We start from the raw sequence: 6,000 nt of genomic DNA, 5'->3' as shown, positions 1-6,000 counted from the left end.
CTACCACTTGTTCCATGCAAAGCTAATTTAGTAAGTAGTCTTTCGTGTGGGACGGTATCAAAAGCTTTTGCAAAGTCTAGATATACTAAATCTATATTGTTTCTTTTGTCATAATTCGAGATAACTGTGTTGTAGAATTCGAGTAAGTTAGTCACGCAAGAACGTTTCCGTCTGAAACCATGCTGGCTATCATTTATCAAACGGTTACTTTCTAAATGATGTTCGATAGCATCTCTGATGATAGTTTCCATTATTTTTCCTACGATTGAAGTCAAACTTATAGGCCTATAGTTATTTGGTTTCTTTTTGTCACCTTTTTTGAATATGGGAGTAACGTTAGCTAGCTTCCATTCTCTTGGGACATCTCCGGATATGATGGATTTCTTGAAAATAATTTCTAATGGAACAACAATCTCATTTTTCATTTCCTTTAAGAGTCTTGGATGCCAACCGTCAGGCCCTGGTGTTTTATTAACTTTGAGTTTCTCTATACACCTTTTAATTTTTTCTTTTGTTATATTGACCGTACCGAGTAAGTTTACCCTAGACTTTTCACAGGTTTCAGTTTGGAATTCACCTTGAGGTGTTTCGTTTACGAATACCGAGCTAAAATAATTGTTTAAGATATTACACATTCCTTCATTTGAATATTCAAGTTGACCGTCAGCAGATAATAGTGGACCGATGTGATTCCTAACAACCTTTTTATCTCTAATGTAACTATAGAATTCTTTGGGATTCTCTTTGGATTTATCAGCGATGTTCATTTCGTATTGTCGTTTTCTTTTTCTTATTGTCTTTTTTTAAATTTCTCTGTATTGATACATAACTTTCATAGTCATTAGATGCACCCGAGCACTTATATTTCTTATAAGCCTGTCTCTTTTTAGCAATACTTTTTTCAGTTTCTTTGTCGAGCCACTTTGGGCGAGCCTGATTTGGGGGACGTCTGTCCTTAAAAGGAATGTAAGTTTGAATCATCTTAGTGAGCGTATTTTGAAATATTTCCCACATCTGATCTATATGTAGATACTCTAAGCTCTCTTGTGAATATATTTGAATAATATGATAACGATATTCATAGTTCAAGTTGTCTGAATTACGAAAAGATGGAAATGTTGTTACCAGTTGTGTTGGTACTTCTGGAAATACTGTTACCAGTTGTGTTGGTACCTATTCACAGCGTCGAGTTGCTTATTCGAAAAAATAGACAACAGTTCAGTTGCTGTCATCATAGTGACAGTGTAGACGATAATTTTACCTACTTGTCATTATATACTGAGCGATTTTTATCCTCTTCTGTCATGTTTAATATAAGGTTAGTATCAATTATAATCAGTCTATGGTCTGAGACCAGCGCCATCTAGGGAACAGACTACTTACTTTGTGCATTCGTATACGCTTTGACTACATACTTTCGATGAGCTTTCCTGTCTTACTTGAGTCAAATATTTTCTGAAGTTGTGACGTCATTTGTTTTGATGAATTCGCGAGACCCTGGAGCAGGATTACAAATTCTCCAGAAATCAGGAAATCAGTACAATGTTACATGACATCAGTGTTAAGACAACAGATAACATCAAAATTATACCTTAATGTGCGTTCGTGTTTTATAAAGTGAGGCATTAGACAAGGAAAAAAGTCTAGCAAACATGATGAATGTAAAAGATGAAATAAGTTATGGCTAAAACTTCAGTTGAACAAAAGCAGGACCACCAACCACCAGTGAATCCTTGGAGACAAATATTTGGTGAGTATGATATTGCTTCCATAAACAGATATTCTTAAAACTGCATGCCAAGATTGATAATTTATCATTTTCTTAAAATCTGCATATTTGTTCAACTTCTACATTCACGACGCACAAAATTCCATAAAGCATGATATCGCATGATGTTACATGATATTGCATAATATTACGCAATGTTGTATGATCTTTCTCAACAGTGATAAAATATTACCTATGCTCTCTAGCCTCTGGCCTGACCTAATCTCATGGTGAGGATCCCCAGCCCAGGCCATAAAATAGGCAAGATATTTTTACTAATAAAGTGGTTAACGAATGGAATAAACTTAGTAACACTGTAGTGAGCTACGAGACTATTAGTTGTTTTAAGGGAAGATTATATAAATTTATGGATGGGGGTGATGAGTGGTAACAGACATGGAGCTGCCTAGTGTAGGCCTTATGGTCTTTTGCAGTGTCCTCCATTATTATATTCTTAGGCCCCCAAACCTAATCTAACCTAACCTAACCTAACTTAACCTAACCTAACCTAACACGGGTGTGCTCTAACCTAAAATACCCACACCCAACCAAACCCTAACATAACTACTTAGCCTAAACTTTCAATGCATCCTTATCAAGACTCTCTTACACCAAATTAGCCTAACTCTAACCCAGTCAAGCCTAACCTTACCAAGCCTAACCCTAACCTGACCCCCCAACCCTAGCCAGAGACTCCCTACTGAATCCCCTGACCCAATCTAACCTTTGTATTACAAAGGGCAACGGAATAATTTGAATAGTTTGGATACAATCAGAATAATAAAAATAAAAAAAATCACAAAAAGGGAGTAATCGAGTGTGGATGAATAAAAGTGTGGGTAATCGAGTGTGGGTGAATAAAAGTGTGAATGAATAAAAGTGAATATTAATAAAAGGAAAAAGTAACATATGACATGAACAAAGTTTAGATTTTTAATCTAAAAAGCCCTGACCTGCCTCGTTTGTCGAGGGTTCCTCCTGAGGACCCGTAATCTAATCATTCTCCCTAAATTAAACTAAAAAAAAAAATCTCTTCTATCAAACCTTCTTGGAGTTTTTCATACAACTCCACCTAGTGCTCTGACAGGAACCTCTTGGTTCTTTGACGTCAACCTCACAACGCTTTGACATCGCCTTCTTAATGCTTTGACGTCAATATAATTATCCTGTCCTCCTATTGTTATGGTATCGCCATCCTTGTATCTTGATATTATCCACACACTGTTTTGAAATCACCGTTTCTATTATTCTAAAATCACACTCTGAGTTGTTTGACATCACTCCTGTTTTAGTTCTTTGTGTTTAGTGTTCTTAGTGTTTAGACGTCGCTCTCCAAGTTCTAGGGTGTTCTTCTTTGCCCTGTTCCTCGTTGTCGTTCTTCCATGACAGTCTGTCTCTAACGTGGTCAGCGACTTACGTCTTTGTAAGGCGTCTATCACTATTGATGCAGGCAAGGTCATCATATCAAGACAGTAGGATAGGAATCGTAGTACTTGGTTTAAATTGGACAAGTTTAGGTAAGAAATATACAAACTATGTTTTATCAATAGAGTAATGAACGCTAAAACAATATATCGGTTGGGAGAGGATTAGATAACCTTGTGGATGGAGATGATAGGTGGTAACGGACATGGAACTGCCTAGTGTAGGCCTTATGGTCTCTTGCAGTCCCCTACCATTCTTGCGTTTTTATTGATTTTATTTAAATTGATAGGGTAACGTTGGAGGGTTTGCACTTTAAGCGAAGGCCTCTGACTATGAACTAGACTCCGTTCGTCTTGATCTTGCGTAGATTTTCTGCACAAAAGTTACTCAAAAAGGGGATGTTGTTTTTCAGATCATAAGGGAATGCAGATATTTCCATGTTTCACGTTTATCTAGTAAAGCTTACCTATGTTTGAATGAAAGGTTATAGTCTTACCCTCTGCTGTATGATTACCATAATATTATTCCTTTTACAGTTTTACTATACATTTTTTTTTAGAAAAGTAGAATTAATGAAACCTCGTCTTTTTACTCTCCTGTCGTCAAAATTCCTTACCCCGCCTTGGCAAAATGGAGCGGGATGGAAATTCTAGAGGACATTCTTTTTCGAATTAGGGCCTGATTGTTCCTTTGTCTGCAAATAGTTGGAGGTTTACTCCCATTCAGAGGCCCCGTACGTGGGCCGGACGACTTATAACCGTCACGACTTGCGGTCAAAAGTCTTCTAGAACCCCACGGATTTCCACCGCGCAGATTTTATATTTCTTGTTGATTTTTATTTCATTTGCATCATCTACTTTAGAGCAATTGGTATCATGGTCGTATATCGAATACCGTAAGCCATTTATATATTTTTTGACATGAACTGTACCTTCCTGCTTAGCTTCCCGGGGACAGTTTACCAACATTTCCCCTTTACAGGTAACCCACCCGGGAATTGAACTCACGACCACCTGATCATGAGTTCGACGCGGTATCCATGGTTATCTGGTAAATCTCTTAAAGTAGCTGTAAAGCTGGTCTTGGCGGGCAAAACTGTGACTCGCTACAAGATTTCATGTGCTAATCGAAATTGAAAAATACAGATTCCATTGAGTTGAATATACACGTTTGGTGTTACCCAAAATAGAGTAATCATATCAACCACCGGAACTCACTGTGAGGAATAGAAATGGAAAATAGACTGACGAAAACTAGAAACCCGCCGAAGAAAGAATGGAGGGGAAGCGGGATCTCAGAACCAAAATAGAGATGGAGATGGATGATGTTATGTAATTTTTTTCTCTGAAGAGAGGTGTGGATGACTCAAGTAGTATCATGGAAGAAGATGAGCTGAAGGTGATGGAGACTTACCTTTTGAGAAGAGTACGTGTAATGAGGAAGATGGATAAGATACCAAATACGAATATACTAGACAAATGTAGAAAGTTAAAACGGAGGAAAATATTAGGTATATGCATGAACATAATGTATATATTATGCACATATGTATATGTATATGTATGTATATATATGTATATATGTATATATATGTATATTACATATATATATATGTATATATAATTAATATATATATATAATATATAAATATGTATATATATATAAATATATATATATATATAATATATACATTATATATATATATATATATATATATATGTGTGTGTGTGTGTGTGTGTGTGTGTGTGTGTGTTTGTATATATATGAATATATATATATATATATATATATATATATATATATATATATATATATATATATATATTATATATATATATATACGAAATAAGCTATAGTCCAGGAACCATGATGGAAAAAGTAACAAGCACTGGACTCAGAAACAGGTGCTTTAATCCCGACTTTTCGAACCCTGTCCGGGATTGGTCATCAAAAGTTACAATGGTGAAGTTCCAGGAAACTCGTGTAACGAAATGTCTTGGAGTTGACCTGACATTTGGTCACATGAGTTTCCTGGAACGGAAAGAATGAAGGTAGCCCTACTAAATACCTGCGTTCCTCACCGAGTGAAGCAAATGCTTATGTGTGTAATAATAAATGAGGATCTAATTGCTTCACCATTGTAATCCCTGAGGACAAACCATGGACAGAGCTCGAAACGGGATTAAAGTATTTTACTTATTTCATATATATATATGTATATATATTTGATGTGAGGGCAATCGGGTACACATGCTAATATTTCAGAACTGAAAATGAAACATCACACGAAACGTACAGATGATAGATATATGAGACTGTGCACATAATCTGGGCATGAACAAGCATTTTCACAAATAGAAAATTTACAGTGTTACAAAGAAAAGTTACAGATAAGCAGACCTCGACGGCCGAAGTCGAGCAAATCGAACGCGCATAGATCGACAGCTTCGACGACTCTTCCTTGTAAACGTTCTTGGGAAATCGATAGTCTAATCGACTTGATGCATCGTCACCCAGGCGAGAAGTCGTCTCTTGTCGAAGGGCGTTGTGGATCGCGACAGTGACATATTTAGGTCGTGGATATCACTGATTTCTTGAACATTCTCCATTTTCTATCCAAACTCCCAATACTACCACATCTCGGAACGATAAGCCTGAGATTTTCTCGTATTCTTTGCTTGTTTGATCTTATTTCTCGTTTTCTATAGAAAAATCCAAATAATGCCAGAACTCGTAACAATAAGCTATTGCCTGAGATTTTCTTATATTCATTGTTTATTTGATCTTACTTCTCATTTTTTATCCAA

This window comes from Oratosquilla oratoria, chromosome 5 (assembly GCF_046742065.1).
Source record: "Oratosquilla oratoria isolate Oo_2021 chromosome 5, ASM4674206v1, whole genome shotgun sequence".
Taxonomy (NCBI): Eukaryota; Metazoa; Arthropoda; class Malacostraca; order Stomatopoda; family Squillidae; genus Oratosquilla; species Oratosquilla oratoria.
This window is presented reverse-complemented; position numbering follows the sequence as displayed.